General features: G+C 40.7%; 1 long non-coding RNA gene across 6 annotated transcripts in view; it reads left to right on the top strand.

Moving 5' to 3' along the window:
* LOC139677317 (uncharacterized) overlaps window positions 1-22,332 on the top strand; it is a 250,380-nt gene extending 228,048 nt beyond the window's left edge. For 3 of the 6 annotated variants that reach the window (XR_011698847.1, XR_011698851.1, XR_011698849.1), the window contains 2 exons: window positions 14,126-14,284; window positions 22,146-22,332. This is a non-coding gene — a long non-coding RNA (uncharacterized lncRNA). Of the gene's footprint in view, window positions 1-10,777; window positions 13,202-14,125; window positions 14,285-22,145 lie in introns of those variants that run through there. The other 3 variants (XR_011698852.1, XR_011698850.1, XR_011698848.1) reach the window with 1 other exon arrangement.
* The last annotated feature ends 487 nt before the right edge of the window (window positions 22,333-22,819 follow it).

The following is a 22,819-nucleotide window of genomic DNA, read 5'->3' as shown; positions in this document are numbered from 1 at the left end:
AGCCCTTGTAGTCCAGGAAGAGGTTTTTAAAAGTCCTCAAATGTAATTCTTTTTCTTGCTGATTTTTTTTCTAATTTGGAGGCTTTCAGGTAATTTTTGAGCCTGTCAGTTCAGTTGCTTCCTGTAACACAACTGTTTTCTCTGATGTCCCAAAGGCAGGGCTGTGGAGCCTTGGGGGTTCTCACTTTCTTCTTAGGCTGTGTTTTTGTTGTGTAATGGATTGCAATAACAAATACAAAATCTTTTAGTCTTTGTAGGAATGAAACACTGAACTCATCTGTAGAAGGTGCTATAAACATATAGCTGTACAGGATGCACAGGGAGGTGTGTTTGGATCCATTGCATACTCATGTTCTCAGGCAGATTTCAGATGGTTTCAAGGCTCTCGCTTCCTCTCAAAGACATAAACATCCTTTCTTAAGTAACAGGTCTTAAAACATGTTTCAGTTTGAAGCTTCAAAAATAGTAATACATTTCTAGCAATTCTGATCACATATTTCTTCATTTAGGGAAAGGAAACCTTTCTGAAGAAGGTTTGAGGATCATCAAGGTCTGGGCCAGTGAGGTCTTGTCAAACTTTTGCAGACAAATGTTCTTAAAATTGAATAGCCCATTTAGTGGCATGAACCATTATTTCCTTATCTCTGGTTGTTCCTTTCTTTCTTTACTAAGATATTTCTTTCCTGTGTCCTGTTAAATTCCTCATCCTGTTAGAATAGGAGTAAAAAAAAAAGGGAGAGAAATATTGTACTGAAGTGCACGGACACATTGTCATTGTGGTTTCCTATTAACTTTTTGCTGATTCCTGCTTGCATATCATGTGCTCTACTGTTCTGTTACACTTTCCAGCAGCAGTGTGTCTCTAGTGCTTTGTCTCTGAAGCACTAAAACTTACTGTTTGCTGCTTTGCTGTTGTTGTCTTCATCATGTAAAATAGCCTCCTTAGGATCACAAGAACAACAGAGCCAGTTATTTTAATCAAATGATGTTTTTCAGGACCTGGAAAGGCTGCAATATCAGCCTCTGCTCTGACCTCTAAAACAAAATCACTTCCATTCACATTATTATCTTCAGCGTGTGGGAAACAGCCAGAATCTGAATATTCTATTTATCCTCCCTCCCTTGTCTTTTCTTTTTTTTTTTTTATTTGCTTGGTTCCTGTTGAAAATGCATCCAACCTATAAGTGAACAGCCTCCTCTGTGTTCATTCCTCAGCATTCTCCAAATATTCACATTCTTAAAATACCATCATCTTCCTTATTTTCTCAATTCTTTATTTGTTTACACTCAAAAGCTCCTTTGTAGCTGCCTACACGGAGCTGGGAAAACATATAGTCTAGTCCTTCTTTATGTAAATGTCCAATGGATTGCTAATGCTTTTGTTACCAGATACTAGCAAGCTTTATTGAGGACAAATCCATATGCCAGTGAAATTGTACAACATGAATGTTCCCAAATGTATGCAATGTTCTTCAGATTAATTGGATTCTATGGAACATGTTCCCATCGCAATGTGAAGAGATTTTAAACATATAACTCTCATTAATGTTAATGGGAGTCACATGCTTAAATCCCAGCACTTCTAGGAATAGCATTGCTTTAAATGAAGCCAATGTCCACCTTACTGTGAACTATTTCAAGTAATGACTGCAGTTTTCTTCTATGGATGGGAAGGGAACAAGTGCTACCAAATCACCTCTTTAAAGCATTTCTTATTGCTGATATTGCTGCACAAAAACCCTCTGCTGAACTGCAGAAATAACTTGGTACTGGCAATTTAAATGTGTTATGTTAAAAAGTGAAATATACCTGTTCAACAGTCAGCCTTCAAATAATAGAAATGAATATGAAACAGCATTGCCTTTAGCAGAAGGAAAGAATAATCCTCTTTTTTTTTGGTAGCACACATCTTATTTTTGTGAATTTGAAATTATATATATATATATGTGTGTGTATATATATATATATATATATATGCACACACACACACATAACCAGAAAATCCATTCATTTGCAAGAATCCTACTAGCATCTCAGTATGGGCTGTTTAATTATGCTTTTCCTAAATCTAAAGAAGAGCTTTGGCTGTTTTGTTTCCAGGTATTATGTCATGATAGTTAAAAGTACAGCTCTTTCATAGTGCTGGAAATGTAGCAGGGATGGACATACTGGAACTTAAGGCAGTTCCTGAACAAAGTCATTAACTGTGGACCCTTAATAGATAACTAGAGAAATTTCACTCTGAGGTTGTTAAGGAAGTTTTGGATTACTTTATGTCGGTCTTCATAAAATTCATTAGTTAGTATCTTTATCAGTTAACTAATTGCTTGTACACTAGTCATTAATAGTAACAATCTAAGAGCAACAATCTCTTCAGAGACACAAATAGGTGAAGTAGTGTTTTAGGTGAACATCTTTGTGTCATCCTGGAGTTGTTATGAGCAAACTCCAAAAACTTGGTTCAAACCAAGATTTGTTCTTATGGGACCCATGAGGAGCTGTGCCTTTGAAATCCAGCTACGGAGTAAGGAGAGCAGATTTCTGACATCACATAGATTCCCATGGAAACTGATTTTGTAGTCTCAAGGGTAGGATTATGTTCTGCTTGCAACAGGATGCAATGGCCTGGGAAGGAGACACCATTTACATGGCAAGAGCAGATGTAACTGCTAATGAAATCGACAGCCTGTTCCTCTATTCCTCACTTACTCCTGTAGGGAAATACCACAATAATGTTATGTAATCACAGGATAGATTTTATATTCCTAAAGCAACCACAAACAGAAGGGACAGAAAAAGAATAATTCTGTGTGACATAATTGGATATGGCAATAGGCCAAACTGTTTAATTCTACTGATAAATCCCAAGAACTCTGTATGGAAGCTTACTGTGTGAGGGAGAAGCAATATTACTGCTTGGTTTACAAGGCATATGTGTTGAAGAGACTGAGGAAAAGAACACAAAATGCATCTTCATCATCTGGAACAGGTCCTTGATATTTGCCTCAGAAAAAACACTCTACATCCTCTCTTCCTTCTTCAGTCAAACGTATAGGGGGAAAATGCTCTAATACATGAGCTGGGGTGGTTGTGTGGGCAGTCTATGGGAGAAAGCATTTTATCCCCAAAAGTACTTTGGCTGATTGTCCAATTTGAGTGTCTTTTGGTCAGTTATGGACTTGTTCCAGGTACTCCATTTCATCCTCTAACATTATGTTTTCCAGTCCATTCCTCTGGTGCCAGCAGTACCTTGTTCCTCAGAACAAGGCCATGCAGATGAGCAGCACATCTGGTTTGCACAATCATACCTATGGAGAAGCACTCAGGGGTTGGGAGATGGTTATCACTGATCACGTGTCAACATCTTCAGAACTCATTTCAGTATGAGTAAACTGTTGCTTAAATAAAGCTCAATTCCTTCCTGCTTATTCAGTGCTTTTCTTATTATCCTAAATTGCAAGCCTTTTTGTCTGTAACGTCATCTTCCTTATGCTGGCTTCCCTACAATCTACTGATTCATTTACGACTCAAAGCCTCATCTCTGTTGCCTGAGTATCCGAGAAACTAATCTCACTTCAAGATTCAACACTTGTGGAAACTGGAGGCATTACATAGTCTTCGCTTTTCCCCTTCAATTCCTCCTCTACTGTCAAGTTTTTTACTCTTTTCTGCTTCCACCACTTCCATGCTTGGAAAGGATGGAAAATTCTTTTTTCTGCTGTGTCTTCCCTCATGACATCTCTGCATCTTATCACTGAATGATTTGTATATGTGAGTCATGGCAAAAACTGAATGCCTCATCTCCCTAACCAACCAACTCCACCTCCACTTTTGTCCCATCTCTCAGTCCTGCCATGTGAGTCTCACAGTTGACTCATCTCTCTTCTTTGTGTTGCTTCATCACACAAGTGGCCAGTCCTGTTGAAACACTTATGTTGACTCAGGATTAAGTTGGTAGATAGAGGGTTCACTGGTACTTTCCATTGGGTTGGACTGTTCCAAGAGCTAAAACAATCCTTCAGCATCTTTGTTCATTAGGTAGTTTATCCTAGCTAGTGTTAAACTGGGAAGAGATTAATTGAGGTGGTCTGAATGATTTGCCTGCTGGCCAGAAAGGACACTGCACAGGGCCAGAATGTGCCAGCGTATTGTTTGAGTGGAAGAAGAGGCACCAAATTATTTCTTTTTCCTTCACTGGTTTGACATGCAGTGACCCAGAATGAGTGTGTCCTTGTAGCCCAGCCACATACAGAAATTGTTCCCTTTGATCATCCTTGTGCAGCTTGGAAGCAAAAACATCAGGAAGAGTAGGAGTGGTTTTGTAGTTGTCCAGTGTCAGTGGCGGTTCCATAAGTGCAGTTCTAAGCAGTGGAGTTAGTGTTTCTGGGTGGTTTAGGTAATGGATTTGCCTAATTTATCAGTTGCATATATGGCTGGAGTCTGAAATGAGATGTGAACATTGACTGACCTTCAGTGAACAAAACCTGGACAAAAAAGCTGTGTTCATGGCCAAGGCTTGCTAAAGAATTTTATTCTTATTCTCATTGGCACTGCCCAATACTCCTACTCTCCCAGTTTAAAAGGCACAAAAAATGTACTTTCAACTTAGTGAAAATCAGTACAGTAAGAGCAATGAATCCTCCCATTTTCAAGCAGAGGGTTGGTTGTATTGCAAAAGCTTTGTAAAACAGTAATTTTACTTGGCTAAGGTGGGCTGGACGACACATCCTGGAGGATGCAAAGTGGCATTTTCTCTCCTGATTCATTCAAGACAGACAATTCAATGCAAGACACTCAAAATCCCAACAGCCACTCTGGCTGACAAGGAAAGCACCAGCCTAAATTGTCCTGTACAAGGTCATAGTTGGATTTGCACTAACATAACAGAAAGCAGAATCCACCCTACTGTTGTTTAAATCTCTCTTGGATCCTGTTGACTCCCACACTTCCCAGCTCTAATGAGAGGCCTCAGCCCCCCCGGTCTTAGTTACTGAGACAGCAGAGTGTGGGATATGCACTGAGGAGTGAGACTGGAGTGTAGAAGGAGACTGGGCTACAGGTGATGCAGAGGATCTGCTGGAAGAGGGGGTGGGATAAACATCACAGTGCTGTCTTTGATGACTGGTGACATGTGGAGATGGGAGAGCAGGAGATTTCTTCCTCTTGGCCTGCTATTTGCTCAGAGTTTGTCCATATTTGACTCTCCTTTTGTTAAAAACATTATAAATGGAAAATGTAACATTAATATGAAATTACACAAGTAAGCAGTGAAACACCTACCTAAGACGTTTGTCTCAGAAGATCCCTTTGTATCTAGGTAAAACAAATTTTAATGTGACAGTGGTCCAAGACTGAGGATTTATGCTACTTATTTATTTGTTTATTTGGCATGGCTCTTTAACAGTTCCTTTGGATTTTCACAGTCCCTTGGCTAATATTGCTGGAAAACCTCTTTTTGGAGAAACACTGACCATCATACTGAAGGATGCCTCATCTTTATTCCTTCTAATCTGCTCGTGTCTGGATGCCTTCTACTGTAGTGGAGCTCCCATTGTTAAGCATTATACTTGGGAAAACTGCTTGCTTGGGTTTTTTTAAGAAAAGAGAAGTGGGGAAGAAAGAGAGAGGGGGGGAAAAAGGGTTTGTGAGCCTACGGTGAACTTAATTAACATCGCTGGAGGGACAGCAATAAAGTACTTTACAGGGCTATAGTAAAACCTCGCAAGACATGAACGAGTCAAAATATTATTGACGTATTCAATTATTTGCAGTTGTGGGGGTTTTGTTTTCTCTGACGACTCCTGAAAATAATAAAGCACTTAAAAGTTCCGCTTTCACTTGGCTGACCTAGCCCTCTCGCAGCAGCACAGTGTGTTACCCTGGGAGGGAGCTGAGCCAGAGCCAGTGCCGGGCGAGGAGCGCTGAGAAAGCAGTACACATAGTCCCTCTGGAGGGGAGCAGCTCACATTCATCTCTAGGGGCTCCTCCTGCCTGGCCTGTATTATTTATTTTACTATTATTAGCATTTCTGAGACACCAATCACTATGGTAACTCTGTGCCCATAATAACTTTGCATTTGTGTGATTCTCTTCACCAACAGTTTCTCTGTACTTCACAGTTACTAATTACTTTCACCCTGGACGCATGGCCCATTGCACTCTCTAGGTTATTAAACCTGAGGACTTTTTGCAGATGGGAAGACTGAGGTACAGAGGCCTTAAGGGATGAGTCTTTATGAATATCTGCACTTCTGGACCTGCCTCTCCAGAATAAATCTGTATTTTATCTTCTTTCCCTTGATTCCTAGAGATGCATTGCAGTAGGGATTTAAGCCTTCAACCCCTTGTAGGCTTCATCTTTCTGTTTAAATTGTGCCTATCACTTTTCTTCTGCTTGCTGAGCCTTTGAGACCCAGTGCTGGGAGCCAGGGAATGTTTTGCCTGAATGATCTTGATGAAAATATTTCTCGCAGCTCTTCAAGAGTGCATTTTGCCACAGCCTTGCATAGACAGACATTGTGAGCATCATAACCTTACAGCAAAACACAAAGAAAGACTGTGGAAGGACCTCAGTGGTCGTGCAGCTCAGCTGTGCCCCCTGCCAGCCTCAGAGATGCAGCCTGGCCTGTCCCCATGGCATTCAGTATTGGAGATGTTCGCTGAGGGACCACTGTGATGATCCTCACAAGCCTGCTGGCAGGTTATCTGGGAACACCTCAGAGGAGAAACCCCATGCATAGCCAGATCTCACGGCAGCAATCTCGTCCTTCTGTTTTGCTTCAGTTTTCTGCAGCAGCCAGGTCTCTGTGGTTGCAGACACCCACTGGCACAATAGTGTCATTTTTAATCCTTTTAATATTTCTCTTTTTAAGAGCATCTTAGCTTGGGGGCCACATGGAGGCTGAATGGCAGGAAGCCTGTAAGCTCTGGGGTTGTGGAGGGGAAAGACACAGTCTGCAGCAGTGCCACTATGCACATCACAGGAAGAATTATAGTTGATTTTCACATATATCTATAGCATCTGTGTGGCTAATAAAATTGATGGAGTTTGTCATAATCAGCCTGTACTCTCCAGTGAGAGAATTATGTCTGAGCATTTGGAAATCTCATGCACAGGCAGTTACTGAGAGAATGCTGTGAAGATTAAGTTGTTTCTGCCCAGCAATGGATACTCATGCTGAAATGGGGTGCTCGCTTCTGAACTGCTGAACGGGTTCTCCCAAAGAGTATGTTGTTGAGTAGGACACAGGTATCAGCTAAAAACACACATATTTGTGTGGGTGCCTGCTGTCACAAGTGCGGGTTTACATGGATGCTGTTGCACTAGGGTAGTAGATTTGCAATGCTACCAAAACTAATCCCAGAAATACTGCATGGAACAGCCCAGCTCTCCAGGCCATGTGGCAAAGGGAAAGTCCCTCCAGAAAAGCATAAAGGCGCTGCTCTGATCTCCTACCAAACCCACTGGTGTTCCTGGCATTGCCTGTGCCCCAGATTGGCTCTCTGTAAGGTATGAGCAATTGCTGTGTTCCTGGGCTTGCTCTGCAGGAGGATGTTTTGTCCCCTCTGGGCTGCCCCATTACTGTCACATGCTGCCTTGAGGCTTTTGGAAGTGTGACACCCAAAAGCCACAGGGGGTGGAATGAACTGAACCTCAGACATTCTAGTCCTTCAAGGGCTGAAACGTCAGAAACTGACATTTTGTAATAAGGTTACTTAGTGTGCTATTTGTAGTGTGTTTTTTTCTTTTTCTGTTGTGATGAAGAGTTGGTAAAACCCATGTTCTGTTGCTGGATGAAATGTAATCAGCTGATAGCTGTCAGGTTCCCCAGGAAAAAATGGACAAATAATGCTGTGATGACAAATTCTGATCACATTCGTTTTATAAGCAGATAGTTGAAATTTCATATGTGATGGATTGAAAAACAGTACTCAAGAGGGATTCATACATTCTGTATTTATTTACTGCATTTTGTTGACTATGGGCTTAAACAAAATTGGTTTTGCATTCAAAATGTAATCTGAATGCCTGTGAACACAAGAAGGCAGATGAACACAAGTCATTTGGGCATCCAATTCCTTCACATGTGCCTGTAAACACTTTTTGAAATATCAGGGTGGGCAACATTTAGCAGTTTGTTAAAAATACGGACTCTGATTTTTCAAGAGAGTGACTTGATTTGCTATAAATCTGGAAAATGTGTATTTCTGACTGTGACAGTTCTGTACCTTCTGCCTCTTTGTCGCTTCGTCAGTGCTGTGACTTAGAAAACCTCCTGGAGCAGCATAGGATATTGCTCATTTGAGTTCAGAAGGAATCCAAACCAAATGAACCTCTTTTGTAACATCTCTCTCTTTCTGGGCTGGATATAGTCATTCCTGCTTCACCTTTTGAGAGAGTTTTGGGGCCTGACCCAAAACACATAAATTTCTGAGGATTTCAGCTCAAAGTCACATTGATGCAAAAAGCAAACACTGATTGCCATTTAAACATGAGTTTAAGTCTTTTATTGTTTTAGATCCAATGATAATAAAGACAAAAAAATGCATTGGATTAATAATGCTCCTACCTTGAAATTTAATTTAAAATCTCTTGTAATGTAATCACATTTGGGTGTGCCATTACCCAGATGGAGAGAAATTTGTTTTGTTGAGAAATTGCTTTAGCATAAGAATGACTTGAGTTTATTAACAGGGAAAAAAACATGACTCCTCTCCCCAACCACTCCCCATGCATTCCAAAAATAAGAAACTCATTTCAACATGGACATTACTGGTTAAAAAATAATTACACATAATGAAATGTCATATTTCACACATACTCCCTGCAAACCATGCTTCTTAGTCTTCCCCAAAACACTGCAGGGTGTAACCGTCTCTTTCTTCCTCCTTCATGAAAAGAATATTTCACAATGGAATTGTGCGATGACAAAAAATGGTGCTGGAAAAGCATCACTACCCAGAGAGACATAAGGAATTGCCACAGGCCACTGCCTATAATCCCACACAATATTAAGTAGTCAGTGTATCTCTTTCCAAGGCTTCATTCTTCTTGTGACCTACAGCCTCAATGAGAGTTTTTTACAGAAATAGAACACCATGGAACAGCAAATTTGGGAACCCTGTCATCTGACAAAAAATGTTTGGCTTAGAATATTATTTTTTTAAAATGTATCTTTCAGCTGCTGTCATTAAAATTGTTAAACAGCATTAGAAATGTGTTTTGTCAATTACCTTGGGGACAAGTATGAAATAGTGGACTGTTAAGTGTGTGCCACAAAAAATAAACTGCACAGTGCAAGTGCTGCAGGAGGAACGTTCACAGGTCGGCGCTCGCAGGGCTGGACACACGTCAGCCCACCACAGCTCCTTATGGATCCTTCCCACTGCTGGAACAGCTCTAATTAGATGGGACTAGATATTCCCAACTCAAGGATATGCTCTCCATAAATATTTGTTTGCATTTAAAAGCAGATTTCTGTAAAGATTCTGGTGCTGACAGTTTCCCTCCAGGAGCGCTGGCAAAGCGTGGATGCAATGCCCAGATGTGCACAATGTGTGCGACCCATGTTGTGCACTGAGGCCCCTCCATCACCTAAGATTTTGGTTGGTTCTTCAAGTAGGCATTTGGTGGGACTGATCCTTACATTATTAAATACATTTAATATTAAAGAAATGGGTACATCATTCTGCATTAAGGTGAATTGCATAAATTAATTTTGTGCCTGAGAACAAGAATATTCGGCATGTACATGTCTGCTACCTCATTTCTAACTACATATTTCTGAATATGGGAAATGCTGTGTGTCTCTGGAGGAGAGGTACTGTAGTTCTATGAGCTTAGGTTTGGGTGGATACAAGCATTTTATTCCTACAATTTTCCTTTTAAAATAAATGTACAGAGATAAGCCTGTGACGTTACTAAGAAAAGAGACTGCTAAATATTATGTTTATCATAACTGCAGTAGACTGGGATAATGGTGCTGAGTTAAAAGTGTCTGTGGGAAGATTTTTGCAAATTCCAGGGATTTTTGCAGATAGCAAGAGGGAAATCAAAGATGTTTGTGGGTGGGTTTTTACTCCTTAAAGCTCCACCCTGAAAAAAATAGGTAGAAATGAAAGGAACTAAACAGGCAGGTAAGGAACTGATTGTTAACCCCAGGAACAAAACAAAGACAGGGAAGGAAACTTCACAAAACATTTTTATTTCTCCTCGAATGAAAGAGTTATGCAGGGCAAAGGAATGCTCATTTTAATACTGAAATTCAAAAAATCCTCTCAGCTTAATGTCCCAACCTACTCCTGTAACTAACGGTACTCAGTGGTAGCACTTATTAACCTCGGTTACACTTTGTTTAAAAAATTATTTTGCAAAATTGCAGTCTGTTTTTTATTGCTGTGCTTTGCTGGATGTCTGGGAGAGATTATGCAGCCACCCATAACCCACTCCATCCTCAAATCCAGGCATGCTTTACATTCAGAGCTTTGGAAACCAGCTAAATTTACACCCAGCTTGCTCTGGAAATAAATCTGCTCATTTAGATGAGGTCTCATTTGAAATGAGCTTAGCCCAATAATTAATCATTTCATTCTCTTTATATATTTGTGGGTATTTGAAAGAAGTTTGATTAGTTACCAGTGATTACACTTCCCAACACCCTGCAAAGGAAATAATAAAATAAAACCCGTCAGGCTTTTGGAAGAATTGCTGGGGCTGAATTTGGTCTGAATTTAATAGCGACTTACTAACCGGCAATTATTTGTCTGCCTTTCACAGGAACTCCATAATGAAAGAGGTTATCACCCAGGAGTTATACCCAGCTTGTTTTTCAACCCTGCAAAGGGAAGATACTGTGCTATGAACAAAGCAGTGATGGTTCTTGGGTTCCTCTCCAGGCACAAGGAGGGCAGTGGAGCTGTTTTGGATGGCACACACACATGTACCCACTGACCCATGGGATACTCATCCTCCGCCTGCTCCATCATTTGGGGTGGTTCCATAAGTGCAAGCAAACAGACAAGCTTCCATTTGCTGATCTGTTGCTTCCAGAGGCACTACATTATTTTAAGGAGTCCTGAGATTCAAGTCTGAAGATATTTATCTATTCAAGCTTTTTTTCTTGTAAGGAGCTGTGAGGGTAAAAGATCATGTCGGTCTGAGTAGATATTACACCTCTAATGCTGCCCATGGTTTCTTATCTGTATTGTGGCTAAAGTGGATGGATGTCAGAGTTCAACATATCCACGCTGTTTAACCTGGTGCTATTATCACAATGACCTTAACCAGCTAGGCAGTTCACAGAGCAGGCACTAAACAGAGCATGAGATGAATTTAATGGATTACTAGGGAGTATGTTATTGCAAGGAGAAGCACCTGTGGAGCAACATATTTACCTCAGTTCCACTGAATGAGCATGTTGAAAGTGAATTGGCACAGCCTTCTGCTTTATGAAAGGAAGTATTTTGTCATTCTTCATGCTTTCATTAGGAGGATTTAAGGCAGAGGATTCTGAAATGGTTCTGTGTTGGCACAAAAAAAAATCACAGATTAATAGTGAAGCTTGAAAATAGTAAAGCATCTGATTTTTTCTTTTTCATCAACAAGCCTAATAAACCAGGATGAAACTATTAACATACAAATAGACAACATTCTGATTAAAACAGCAGCAGCCAGCCCAGCCTGGAAAAGACCTCTTCACGCAGAAAGCAATTATGATGGCAAGTGTTGTCCGATTCACTTCCATTCGCAGCAAACCTTGAAAATCAAAATCATTATTTTGCAGAAAACACTGGTGTTATTTAAAAACTAAGATGCTCTTGATTTTTATGATCATGTTTAGCATTTTAGAAGTCCCTAAATGTACTGCAAGGTTGTATTACTTTGATTTTCTGCTTTTGGTATATTCTGTAAATAAGGAAAAGGAAGACCTAAGGATAAAGTATTGTGGGAAATCTCTCCAGAGGAAGGGCAGATATTTTCCTCAATTATAGTACTGTAGTATACTTACATTCCTTTCCTACATCTCCCCTAAGATGATCATCTGTGGAAAGAATATTCTTGCTGACTAAACCACTATTTTACAATCTACCTCCTGATGATGATAATCTAGTAGAAAGAAATTTCCTGGTTTTAAAGTCGAACCGTAGCAACTGATACCACTAAGCTGTTTCAGCTTAGTAATTTTGTTTTGTCATGAGACGAATCACTGGCACAGAAGAGTTTCCCCTCATGACAACGCAAACCTGATTTCCTGTTTACATGGACAGAGTGTTCCATGCACAAACTATCACAGAAGCCTGTCCAGTTTTGTTTGCTCCTTTGAGCAGAGAGGCTTTTCAGTAACACTCTGCTGTCTAATTTCAGTTTATGCAAGTGCAGTATAAGTGGTACCAAGCCCTAGTTGATTTCCTCTTTTTTCCATTCAGAAAGGCTGTAAATACATGCCAAAATCCCTCCTCATTCAGCAAAGTGCAGCTCATCAGTAATTTAATGCGTGTTTGAAGTTAGTTATTTACTGAGGTGTACACATGGGTGTGTAGAGATTTTTTTTCCATATCTTGTACCTCAATACACTCTGCTCATTTTGGAGAAAGGAATCAAGATGCACTTTTCCAGGTGGAGGCTGGAGTGGCTACAGAATTACCTGAAGGAATCTGCTTCATTTTACCTGAGAGACGCAGTTCTCTTGGACGTTTTTAAAAGAAATCTTGATATGGTAGCTACGAAATGTTGACAATTTTGATATCTATCCTGATTTTGATACTGAGGCAATGCGTCAGTGAGCTCCTCATCCAGATACCTTTTCCTTTCATTAACTTTATTTTGAATATTCTTTTCTAGCAGGACATAAAACTGGTAGCTTCTCATTTGTTTGGGTGGTCCAAAACCTGCTGATTATGTATTAGCAAAGAATTCGGGGTTGGAGCATGGTGGAAGATGATTTCCGCATCACACAGAGTTAAAAACCTAATTAGACAGCTAAAATAGCCTCCAAATATGCAGACGCTCTTTTGCGCTCCAAAATAGTTGCATCAGCTATCAATCAAGTGAATAAATGATGCAGACAGACAACTGAGGGTTTTCAGTTGTGAGTAATATTAATTGTGGGTGTAAAACGAAAGATATAATAAGTGATGAAGGTACCACTCAGTACTTGGATGAAACATTTTCTTAAGTTAACTTCAAATGGGGAGTTGCAAATGGGACACTTGTGTAAGCAAAGAAAATTTCAGCTGGAAAGTGACCATTGTACATTCTCAATAAACTATATAGAAGTTCCCATTTAATTATTGTTCTCTTTGGTTTTGTTTTTTAAGCCCTGTATTCGGGCTTGCCCTTCATTATTCTGCTGGGAGAGCAGCATTCAGACCTCAGTTCAATATGCAAGGCATATAAAATATGAAATTATCTGATACAGAGTCACAGAGTTGCATCAAATGGAAACAAATGGTGCCAAATCAAGACCACATGTTTTTAAGAGGATTATGAATTTAAGAGATATTCAGCTAAATTTCATCTATTTGCAAATAATTGAGGAATTTGAAAAAAATAACTTTTGAAGATTTTAGTGAATATAGTAATTGTAAAAACATGTGCCAGGATTTTTCTGAGGTCAGTGTCCAGAATTCTGAAATTCAGACAGAAATTGCTCTGTTCCTGATAATCCTTTCTGAATGGGACTCCTACTTGCCCTTCACTGGGGTCTGATCATTTCCCCATGAAAGACCGAACATCTAAACCAATGATTTCAAGCAGTGATTGACCCCATAAGTTTTTAGACATTTCAGTTTTTAAAAGTGCATTTAGGCATTACACACCCTATGTTTGCAGTACCTTGAAAAGGTCTTTATATTTTCCCTGTTTAGATAGTGAACAGAGCTCTTCACCTCATGTCTGTCACTGTGGTCTACATGTGGTTGCTAAGCCTCCAGTATCACATGGAAGGGTGGAGACAGGGTAGCAGTTTTCTCTGGAAAAGAGACAGATGATCATGCCAAGTTGCAGAGAAGTATTGGCAATGAGATTTCTTGGGAGAGATTGAGACACTCTTTGACAGGAGCCAACACCCATTTTGAGATGAAAAACGTTCATCCCACCATCTAACTGCAGTCTTTCCTCCAGCAGACACTTCTCTGGGAAAACACTCACTGCTGTGTCTGAGGCCAGTGGAGATCCTGGGACTTGCAGTACCCACCCTGCCTGTGCTCATCCTCTCTTTTGATTGCATTTTTGCCTGCATAAAACACTATGAACAGTCAGCTGACTACCTTTAAACATAAGAATGTGAGTGAAACAATTTTCCCCTGCTTGCTGTCTTGTTTCTAGAGAGTTTGTGGGGGTGTCTTGTCTCCTTTGTTGTGGTATCTGGTTGTCATTTTATATTGTCAGGCAGTTTGGGGTTTAGTGTCCCACCTGCAGGCAGCAGGAGTCTAACAGAGCTCACATCTCCTCAGGCTGGTGTGGAGGGATGGATGGGGATCCCACTGTCAGTATCTGCACCGCTGGTTCAGGAAAAACGAACTCTGCATACACAAACAATATAATTTTGGCTAAACTCAGGCCCAAAGGAATCACTATCTTGTGTTTTTCTCTCACATGTGTATTTTTAGACTAGAACTAATTTGGATACTAGCTTGCATAAATCCTATTCTCTGTATAGTTTGATTATTGGTGCTTGGACAAAGTTATAGAAACCTGTTTATTTGGTTAACTCTGAATAACAGCTGAATTCACAGCAATAGACCTGAAACACATAGCCAAGATGAGGCAATTCCCAAATCATCTAAAATCTCATTGACAGATGCAACCAAATAAATAGTCAATTTTAAAGCTTTGATACAGAAGGCACTAAAGATCCTTATAACTAAGTAGTAAAAATGCTTTTTAATGCTGCGAAAGGATGAGAGGATACTTCCAAATACACACTTCAAAATAGACATTACAGACTTGCCAGAAATTTTTGGAAATTGGGGAGATAGTAGTATCTCTCATTTGGATAACCAAGCAGGAAACAAGTGCTGTGAGCTTTGGAAAGCCCATGGAGCACAGGGATGGAATCGGAAGGCAGAGGTAAGGGAAGGGCACTTTGTGGACTTTATTGTGTCCCAAGACTCTGCATCCTATTTTCTACACTTAAGGAACACACCGTGTTGGTTTTGTGCCATAAGCAGGATATTGTTTAAGTCCTTTTCCAACAAAGTATTATCAAGGTTTTTTGTTTTGTTTTGCTTTTAATTGGGAGCAGCAGCAAAGTTCAGAGCACCATATGCAGATGTTATAGTGACACAAAAGTACAAGATAAGGTGCTTCCTACCACAGGAAGGCTATTTTAACTGTTGGGTTTTAAGCTGATATTTATGAAGGAAGGAAAGTCAAAGGCAACAATAATTAATGTCATCACTATGGCCCTGATTTTCAGAGAAACAGTGGGATTAAGAACTCAGTCACTTCAGCTTTGCAGGAGACTTCAGTTAAAGCTCAAGCAGTATTTGTAAGACAATGAACCTCAAAATCTAGGGTTTTTTTCCCTTTTTTTTTATATGTTTTGTTTAAATATATGGATTGCAGATGGAAAACAAAAAGGGAAGGTAAATTCACAGGCCTCACCAACTTCTCTCATTAATGGTTCTCAGCAGAACATGCTGAGCTTTGTGACTTTTTTATTTATCATTAAAACACAATTTTTGTTATTTGCTGAATGGTTAAAATTTCTTTTCCTGATAATTTGGGGAGGTAGCTGTTTATCATATGGAATGATAAACAAAAGCAGTGAAAGTCTTTTCAAATGGGTTAGTTTGCAGTCCTATAGAGCTATGCTTCATGAGTTTATTTGCATCGTCAGGAGAATCTAAACTAATTTAATTCATGGTAGGGAGCACATGTTAATGACTTTGCTGAGTGGATAAAGGTACTCCACACCTCCCTTCTTACTCAGTGCTCCTGATCTGCAAGCAGGCCAATAGATCAAAACCACATGTTATCTCAGGGTAAGGACCCTATGGAATTGAATTCCTGCTGGCCATGTCATTCTCCTTAGATACTTTTACACACCACAAAAACTATTTGTATGTTGCTGCCATGCCAAACTGTCAAAGGGTCAAATTAGGTGCAGGTTGGATGGATCCCTGAGCAACCTGATCTAGTGAGTGGCACCCCTGCCTGTGGCAAGGGGTTTGGAGTAGATGGTCTTTAAGGTCTCTTCCCATCCAAAGCATCCTGTCATTCAGTGATCTCTCTGCCCAGCAGAACAAGGTGCTGCTGTCCAGTGGGTGAGGAAGGGAAGGAGCTCTGTTGTCAGTTAAGCTGCATTTCTGCTTTCCCAGATTCCTCCCTTGCAGGCTTGTTCTGACTTCAACTCTCTGGCCTTCACAGGCTTGAAAAACTGTATAAAAGAAGCAAAAGAAAAGGTATTTCAAGGAATGAAATTAAGAATTGTAAAGATCTTTGAATAACTAGTGTTTTCAAACTGGGTTAAAGCAGACTTAGAGTAATCTGACATGATGTAATCCTAGTGAAGTTGCAGGAAAGCAGAAATTAGGTATTTATTTGGGGTATTACAGTGTCTAGTATAAGATATTGTTAAGTACTGTCAGTAACTCATTATATATTTATTTTAAAAAATAAGAACTTAAAAGAAAAAAGAAATTTGAGATTAGAATGTGGTTGCTGTACATGCATTATACATGCTTCTCCTTCTGTTCCACTAATGGATCCTGACTGCCAGAACAGCGAAACGAACCATTGAAATTAGCGGAACTAAGACCCAGATCTATTAAAAATTTTCATTTGTCTCCAGTGTAGAATTTCAGACAGTTCCCTGATTTCTGTGAAGCATTTCCAGAGTATCACAGCTATGCTGTGAAATGAGTTTTCCGTCAAAGGGAACAAGAATGGTGGTAGAAGCCGTTGGATCTTCTGCTTTCTAATGGCCACATGGCAAAGACATGAAAAGCAACGGATGAAACATCTCTAGTGGCATGTCATTAATGCTGGTGGCCAGCTGAGCAAAGAGATATCAACAGCAGAAGAGGCTGAGATGAATGGAGCAGGAGTGGTCAGCATGGAAATGCCACCCTAATCATACCTTATTCTGGAAAGAACTAAATCAAGGCAAATACAAAGCTGAAACTAAGAGGCCCAAGCCATCCATTGAGGCTTCACTACCTGATCTCACCTGGGGTATATTACAAGTCACTGCTGGGAAATAATGCCTCTTACTTTTCAGCCCTTGGTGATCTCCCACTCCTGGAAGAGTCACTAATCTCAAGACTTTCCCATTCTGAGCTAAAATCAGAGATGGAATATCATTGCAGTTAGAAACTTCTTTATGGGTCATCAGACAAACAGAAGATGCAATGGAATTCATGGGCTACAGTAATTTCCCTCTTAAGGAAAAAATATTTGTTAAAATATCATTAAAATATGCTGTGAAAGTGTCAACAACCTGATCTTCAGTACAGAGTATTTATCAGAAACCCCTCTGGTATTATGCTTCATTTTTAATGCTGCCCAAGCATGCTCTGCTTTTGCCAAAATAATGGAAGTCTGAGCCTTTGCTAGGAATTTCCATACTTCTGTGGCTTTAAGTAGTATCCTTCAATTTTTATTTTTTTTTACTTTTTTATCTGTTTTGGTAATGGGAACTTTTAGTGCCTGGAAAATCTGAGACACTTAAAGAACCTGAAAAAATGTATATACAGAGGAGGGTTTAGGTTTCTTCTGAATCCTGGTCAGACTCTGGAAAACAGAACCAAACCTCATAACCAAAAAATTCCTTCATGAGTTTTCAACATTTCTGCTAATGTTGAGTTCCAGGGTCTGGTTTACATTGGGAAACCTTGACTCCTGGCTCCAAAGGGTTCAATTAGTCAAAATGGTTGGCAGATGGAAAAAATCATTAAGTTCCATCCAGTGTTTTGAACAATAAAAATAGACTGAAGACACAATGGCCTTACCTTGAACTTTGTAGGCCAGCGTCACATTATGATAAAGAGGGAGTCAACTTTTAGGAGCTGGATTATCTACCAGCACGTGGCCTGAGTGTGAAGCTGGCCTGAAGTGGGGCAGGCGCCAGAACCTTGCAGGCTGAGCACATGATTACAAATTTAATGATTTTTAGCCCAGACCCAAGATGCAAATTCTAGCAATGAGAAATAACTCAACATGGACATTATGAGATTACCAAAACCTCACGATAGTGGCAATAACAATAATCATCTGTTATGTGAAGAGATGCTGAAATTCATGGAAATTTGAAAATATTATTCTTAGAAGTCTTTCTCCTAAATGCTCTCACTTTCCTGAAAATGACAGAAAAGCAGATTGATAACACAGAAAAGCAGATAGATAACACTTCTACCAAACAAATTTTTTTCATTTTATGCTTAAATACAGACTTAGATATCCAACTTCGAGAAATTGAGTTTGAAAATACAGTTATGGACCAGAAACATAACCTGTGCCATAATTTGACATCAGAACTATTTTTGCTTCAGCTAACCCATGACATGGGTGGGACAAGGAACTATCCCTGACATTATACACCTGATTATTCTGAAAAACGAGTATGTTCTCAAAAAAAAAAAAAAAAGAGACGCATTTAGGATAAAATTTTAAACTAGGAAATGTGACTCACTACACAAATGATTTACTACAAAATAACCTGTAGTGAAAATTTTATGGCCAAAGCAATGTTTTGGATAATAAATTGTATCTTGCATACAATAAAAAGTGGAGAGAGTATCCACCACTGTCAATGACAGCACCTGGCAGTACAAGACACATGGGCTCAGAGATTTGTGTCTAAGTATAGAATGAAATTCCCAACTGGCAGGAATTACTAGGGCACAACAGAAGTTCTAGGTTGTAATATTAATGAAATTTCCCAGAATGTGTTAGAGTTCCACATACACACACTTGTACATACACTTTTACATCCGCTCTTGGCTGTCACTCAGTGCTGGATGCAACTGGGCACTTAACATCTAAAGAGATGGAGAAATAAATTGCATAGCTCTCCATGCAAGTCTGATCAAGCTCAGAAAGGTGAGGTAATTCTGCTTTCTATTGCTCACGTCCTTCCTTCTATTCCCTAAACCCATACTGGGTATGATTGCCATCTCTTTCCCTTCCCATATCCCTGCTCCAAGGCTGCCCTGCCCCTCAGGGGCTGCAGTCCCCATTGCCACCCCATGGCTGTCCGTGGCAGCATTGTGGATCCAGGGTGAGGACAGGAGTACTCGTGGTGGCTCCTGACATATTTTGGCAGTGCTGGTGTGGTTGGACCATGTGACTGGTGCCACAATGCCAGCATTTTAAAGAAGTGATGCCTACGTGTTTGTGATTGCTCTGATGGTTTGGGCTCCTCTGATTGTGCAGCAGATGACCCCCACCTTTATCTTCCTGGAGTGCCATGTGTTTATTTGTGGTGATAGTCCAGAAAAACCACTGAATCTATCCCAAATCATATCGTATTTAGAGGGATAAAGATGTTGAACTAAGCCTGGAAATCATTAGGTGACTGCCTTACAGCCAAATTGTTTGGACAGGGCTCAGTCTCACAGCTGGCAGAAGAAGAAGAATCTTTTTCTCCTTCAACTGCTGAGACTGTCAGCAACAAACTTGCAGAGCCACCTCCCAGCTCTTGGGGGTTTGTGGGATGATGGAGTGGATGTCTTCTTTGGTAAACTCTAAAGACTTCTGGTTGGTTAGTGTGGACTAGAGGATGTTTTTAAATCTGGGGCCTGTTCTCTATTTCTTTATAATTTGGGTCAGAGTATTGGATCTGTCTGACAGCCTCCTTAGGATAACAGTGATGGATCCTAGCATTTAAAGTAGAATGTGGCATGGATGGAGGGTCTCAAGAGGCAGAATTTTTCCTTTGAATCATAACATAAATTCACTTCACCTGAACCTCCAAGTGAACATTAAGAGCCCTAATTAATCTCTCAAGGCCCAAGCTTCCTGGGTCCAGCCTGTCCCAAAGCACATGCTTCTGACTTGTCACAGCTGTCCTAGAGGCCAGGAAAAATCAGTGTATACTGTTGTGTTAAACCCAGGGAGGATTAGCAAAAGGGATGTGCTAATGAATTCCATGTGAATATGCTGCAGCAGACCAGTCCTACAGAGCACAGAGACCATTTGGTAGAAAACCTGCCTGGTTTGCTTTCCAGCTCAGACTGATGGCTGAGCCTTCTGTTACTCAGAGCCAGGGCTATTTCCTGTGATGCCGCTGGCATCACCGGGGTGGTGTGAGGTGTGGTACCCGGCCCAGCATGGGCAGAGCTGGTGCTGCACAGATCAGAGAAGGCAGCACATCTTGATGTCTGCTGCGACTCATGAGGTGAAGGCTTTGATGTAGGTCCAGGGCCTGGCCCTGTGATGCAAGCTGCACTGAGAAACCTGCTTTTCAAGGGGCACATCCACAGCCATGGGATCTTTAGAAACAGAATCTTGTCCATCAGGAAGCTTGTAGCAGTGATAGATCCTCAGGACTTCCTGAGGAGGAGTTCTTGGTCTTCCACCACCTCTGGGAAGCCCAGGCCTGTCTCATGCTCTTACAAGAATAACCAAAGCAAAGGCTTTGGGTTTTGCTTCTGTCTCAAAAGCTCTTCAGTTCCAGCATCAGTATTCCTATAGAAAATGCTAAAACAATATTTTGTGTGATGTTCTGTAATTGGGTTTAGTTGTAATATCTCATGAAATACATTGCACTGAAAGCCTGTAGGTTTTCATTAGTGGAGCAGCTTTGCCAGCTGGTTAAGAGAAACTGGGTAGTAATTTTTCTACTTTTTCACTCACTTCCCTGCACCTCACTGTCCTCAATTTTAATTATTTTCACTAGCCTGACTCCAGTTCTTCTCTTTGGCAGCACTGTCAGTTGCTCTCTGTGCCCACGTGCCCGCACACACACAGGCTCAGGCAGATGCTTGTAACCTGACTTCACAATTTAGCTCTCTCCCTTGTTAATTGTAAGAAAAAAGGAAGCAAAGAATTAAATAAATAAATAAATAAATAAATAAGAGTGTTACACAGAGGAATGAGGCAAAAATAGAAATCCAAGGATATGGTGGCTGCAAGGGATGCCCAGAAATTTCCTTCTGAAGTCTCTTTTAATCATCTCATACTTTGCTTCACTGCTCTTCTTTCAGCTGCTCAGGCCAGGTTGCTTGGTAGACTTCTACTGCCAAATGCTGTTATAACCAAACTGCTCTGATCTTTAGCCAAATCTTAGGAAAGAAGTGGGTGTGCTGAAGCCTTGGTGAGCCAGTGAGGGAACTCTTTACCATTGCTGGAATGGCAAACATGACTGTACAGATGAGAGCTGCTGCGGCAGGGCTGCAATGCTACCACGGGGTCTGGTTTCAGCTGCTGCATGCAGGAAAGAGCAGTCCTGAATACATAGAATATACAGCTATTCTGGCTACAACCACCCAGATATTAGCACAGAGCATGGATAACATCAGTAACATCTTTAAGGTCCCAGGTACCTGAGACAACTGTCTGGGCTTTGCTGACGTGTCCTCAGGCTGTGCTGACTAAGGGCAGGTCTCCAGCAGGAATAACTGAGGCTGCACTGAAACTCGTGCCCACGTCACCTGGAGGGGAATCATCAAGCAGGCAGAAAGGGCTTCTCTTAGGCTGTCAAGCCTGTATCTCCCCTCCTCAGGGCTCGGGGTGGGCTTCAGGGCCAACTGTGCGCCAGGGCAAATGCGTGGCTGGAGCATGAGGAGAGAAAAAGATGGGAACACAGAGCCTTTATAAGTTCATGCTCTAGAGCACATTAAAGAAGGGCTGAAACACCATTTAAACATACTAATTTCTGCAAGACCTTGCTGCATACTAATTGTTAAAAGGTATGTCTGAGAAAAAGACAAAAAACTTCCAACATGCTATTGACAAGTGCAATGAGCTTGTTGGTTCCCACTGACTCTGTACCGTAAATCTGTAATAAAAGTGTCTCTATTTGCTTAGCAGATGTGCTGGAGTCATGTAGAGTTCAAATTTACCATACCCATCAAGATGCAAATCCCAAATTTCGTTTAGCATTGTCCCGTTGGTAAGGATGTTACACGCAGGTCAGGATTCTATCTCCCCCCAAGCACTTTAAATGTGTTTATTCATGTTGTTTATTTTCATTTCCCAGTTTCCACATGTCACTCAGTCAGATTTTCTGTTAGCAAGACTGAGAGACGAAGAACATATGTTACCCCACAACTGACCTTGAAGGGGAACTGAAGAAACCATCTTCCCTAGGGCTGAGATGTAATTCAGGCACGAACTTGCTCCATAGAGGTCCTTTCCTGAAAAGACACTGCCAACTGAGTCGTAAGCCCTGGAAACATTTCTGCCTGCATCAATAGCAAAGCATGAAGTAGGTACCAGGGGGATGTTGAGGATTTAGCCTTCTGTGCCATTCCTCCCTCGGCTCTCATAAACAAAGCAAACAAATTCTTTGTGTCTTAGAAGAATCAGATAATTCAGCCAACTTGAGTCGTTTCCTTGTAGGCCTGGCTTTTCACCTGGGGGACTAGGTTTGCTGATCCTACCCAGGTTAAAATGACTGAAAATCAATGTGGTTTGACAGCTGTGGGAAAAAAATAAATAAATGGATGTACAAACTGTTGAGCAACAAAGGCTCTTCAAGTGGATACAAAGTGAGGCACAAAAAGAAACTGTTGTCTATGATCTTCCTTACAGGCTCTTGATTCATGGCAGTCTGGCCAGTCTCAGCCCCATGATAGGGTTGGTCTGACCCTTCCACAGTTCTTTCCACTTCCTCACACACTCTGCTCAGGAAGAAGACACAGGCAGGTCATT

This window comes from Pithys albifrons, chromosome 12, assembly GCF_047495875.1.
Source record: "Pithys albifrons albifrons isolate INPA30051 chromosome 12, PitAlb_v1, whole genome shotgun sequence".
Taxonomy (NCBI): domain Eukaryota; kingdom Metazoa; phylum Chordata; class Aves; order Passeriformes; family Thamnophilidae; genus Pithys; species Pithys albifrons.
The sequence above is the reverse complement of the archived record's forward strand: the minus strand, read 5'-3'. Positions and strand labels throughout refer to the sequence as shown.